Below are 3,818 nucleotides of genomic sequence, written 5' to 3' on the forward strand. Positions count from 1 at the left end.
CCCGTGACAGAGTCTCGCTCTGTTGCCCAGGCTGAAGTGCAGTGGTGCGATCTTGGCTTACTGCAAGCTCCACCTCCCAGGTTCAGGCCATTCTCCTGCTTCAGCCTTCTGAGTAGCTGGGACTACAGGTGCCCACCACCACACCCAGCTAATTTTCTGTATTTTTAGTAGAGACGAGGTTTACATCTTTTTGAGACAGAGTCTTGCTCTGTTGCCCAGGCTGGAGTACAGTGGCATACTCTTGGCTCACTGTAACATCCATCTGTCAGGCTCAAGCAATTCTCATGCCTCAGTTCCCCCGAGTAGCTGGGATTGCAGGGGTGTGCCACCATGCCTGGCTAATTTTTGTATTTTTAGTAGATATGGGGTTTCACTATCTTGCCCAGGCTGGTCTTGAACTCCTGGGCTCAAGTGATCTGACCTCCTTTGGCCTCCCAAAGTGCCGAGATTACAGGCGTGAGCCACGAAATTGATCCTACCTTAAAGCATATTCTGTTCAGTCATTGGTCAAGATCTGCCTCCTAGGGTGGTGGGTAGGCTTCCTGGGCAAGGCAATTGCCGTTTGGCCCAGGTAAATTCTCTTGAAGGGGACAGCTCTAAGTTGTCTTCAGGCAATACCGTCGGCCCTCTTAGCATCCATGCGTTCTGCATCCCTGGGATCAACCAACTGCAGATGGAAAGTATTCAGAAATAAAATTGTGTTTGTACTGAACATGTACAGATTTTTTTCTTATTATTTCCTAAACAATACCATATAACAACTACTTACATAGCATTTACATTGTATTAGGTATGAAGCTAGAGATGATCTGAAGTATATGGGAGGCTGTGCATAGGTTATATGCAAACACCACACCATTTTATATCGGGGATTTTAGCATCTGTGGATTTTGGTAACTGCTAGAGGTCCTAGAACCAATTCCCCATGGAAATTGAGGGATAACCGTACTTACTCACAGGTAGGGATTGGCGTGCCAGCTTGTAATGGGGATATACGTGGAGCACCAGCAGCACACACTAAAGTACACCCCTTATACTGCTCAGATCTTCTCGCTTCTCCTTCAGTTCATTTCATTCTGACACATCTTTAACTCTTTTCCTCAGTCCCTCTTGCACATTCCTCTTCCTGTCCGCAGTAAAAAGAAAAAGAAAAAGCTGGAAGAGTACAGAACATTATTAAATGAAAAGGAGGTAGACCCCTTTTTGGATCTACCAACCTCTCTTCTCAGATAAACTCACTTTATCATTCCATAATATGTACATTATAGCTCTATGCATAAGGCCATCTCCTAGCTGAAGACAGAGCTCCTGTTCCAGTCATCAGGTTTGTCCTCCTGCCAGCAGGAAGGAGAAAGGGAAAGTGGCAGGTTGTACCCTTTCCTTTAAGGACACGTTCTGGGTGTTTCAGCTGATATTTTCCCTTACATCTTATCGTTTAGAAGTGAAGTCATATTGGTACACCTCTCTTCAGTGGTGTCTGGGAAATGTAGTCTTTATCCATGTACTAAATTGAAAATAGGAGGTTCTATTATTATAAAAGAAGTGGAGAATGATTGTTGAAGGACAACTAGTGGCATGCTCCATACTGCATATCTACAATAATCTTCTCAGTGGTCTCCTTTATTTTTTAGGCAGTTTGGGTGCGTTAGAAATTCTTGATGACTTCTCTACTACTGAAAAAGTACTAGAAGAACACTGAAATTTCCAAGTGTACCTTACGGTGTTACTTCCTTACATTCCTAGTTTGTGATTTTATTTTATAACCTGTTTTACTTTTTTGCTTGATAATACACAGTATCAATGTAATATCTGTCAAAGTATAGTTGAACCATTTTTAATCTTGGAATTTATCATTGTAGAAAAGATTTTTTCCTGCATATTTGCAAGGTTAGGAATGTTAATCAGGATAGGCTTGTATTGCTGCCACACCATTTTTTTTATTATAAAAATCATATTACTACTACTACTTTATATTGCAAACTATGGAGTTGCCGTTACCTCAAACTCTCTTTTCTGATGTTATTAAAATAAGAATGGAAATAACTTAGTTTAATTGTGTTTCTCTACAATTTATCTTTATTGTAGCAAGTTAACTACGGTTTCTAACTGCATTTGACTATCATTGAGAAAATTTAGACAGTCTGAAGTAATTATAGCATGCCATGTAGGGAGTAACGAATAGTGTCTCCGTTGCTGAGAGCAGCTTCTGCTTTTCATAATGGTGATAAAGGAGACAGTAACTCCCAGCTTATCATACCTGACTCCATAAGGGATGTGTCTCAGGAAATCTCCAGAATGGAGAGTTTGGGTTTGTAAAAACATATGCACTAGAACATAGCTTCAAATATGTGTGTATGGAGCCCTATTTTTAAAATACCAACAAAGAAAGATAATGCACAACATAATATTTCTCTGGTTGGTGAGGATACTTGCGAGATAGTGGTTCTTTATTTTTCACCCTCCAGTGGTGAGTCTCACTGAGAAGCTTGAGATCTTACATTACATAAAGGAGGAATGAGTTGAGGGTTTATAAAAGGGCTAAACTCCACTTTGGGAGGCCAGGGTGGGTGGATCACCTGAGGTTGGGAGTTCGAGACCAGCCTGACCAACATGGAGAAACCCCGTCTCTACTAAAAATACAAAATTAGCCCAGCGTGGTGGTGCATGCCAGTAATCCCAGTTACTTGGGAGGCTGGGGCAGGGGAATCACTTGAACCTGGGAGGCGGAGGTTGTGGTGAGCCAAAATCACGCCATTGCACTTCAGCCTGGGCAACAAGAGCAAAACTCCATCTAAAAAAAAAAAAAATAAAAAGGGCTAAACTGTTAACTGTGTTATCTGGGTGTTGATTCAACAAAAAAAATTACTCATCTCTGTTAGAGTTTTTCCATACAATCAAAAAAACCAAATGCTCTAAAAACATGTTAAGTTTCATCCATGTTTTCCAGAGCAACATTCTTCATGGTTGTCTGCTCATGTGCTTCCAGGTTTAGGAACTGGCAGTGGCAAAACTGTGAGTTGTTTACTTTCTGTGGAACAGTGTTTACTTCTGTAAAGGGCTTTTCCCTAGGACAGTGTTTTCAAAGCACGTCTTTTATGCCATGTTCATGTCTTCCTGTCCTCTGTCCTCTTATTTTCTTATGATTTTTCTTTGAGTAGACTTCTTCCATTTTAACTTTAAATTCATTTTAAAAGGAAATGTTATATTATTGCTACCAGTAAAAACCAGTTTCTTATCACAAATAGAAGATAACTGCAATAATAAAATTTAAAAGCCCCATGCTGTTATTAAAGTACAGAGAAAAAAATATCAAATTATAAATGCTATAATTATAGAGTATCAAATTGTAAACACTATAACGATTAAAATTACATATAACATTTCAAATATTATAAATGTCATTGATTTATAAAATGCAAAACTAAAAATTAGTCCTTGAGAAGAATGAAATTTTGGGGGCAGTCAATAATAAGGGAATAGTAGGTTTAATGTTACCTAGTTTAAGACACAGAGGAAGTTTTACTTCAATAGTATTATTTTTTAATTTTGGTTTTACTTAGTACTGACAGTCTCACTCACATGCGCACATGATCATAATGGGCCAAGGACAATTAGTTGTCTTTTCTGATAAAATTACATGCTTATACATGCCTAGAAGGAGCACAGTGATGTATGTGGAATATGCCATATGAGCAGGCATGTTAGAGGTCTAGGCCATTGTTTATTATTAGCAATGTTTCCAGACAGTTAAGAAGTTCAGTTACTAAAGATATGAAACACTCGCGCCTACGCCAGGGTGCAGTGCTTTATTCAATCTG

At 39.3% G+C, this 3,818-nt stretch overlaps 1 pseudogene; it reads right to left on the reverse strand.

Moving 5' to 3' along the window:
• LOC105554525 overlaps nt 1-3,818 on the reverse strand; it is a 27,011-nt pseudogene that overhangs the window by 9,466 nt on the left and 13,727 nt on the right.

Source organism: Mandrillus leucophaeus, unplaced genomic scaffold (genome assembly GCF_000951045.1).
Source record: "Mandrillus leucophaeus isolate KB7577 unplaced genomic scaffold, Mleu.le_1.0 Scaffold648, whole genome shotgun sequence".
Lineage (NCBI taxonomy): Eukaryota > Metazoa > Chordata > Mammalia > Primates > Cercopithecidae > Mandrillus > Mandrillus leucophaeus.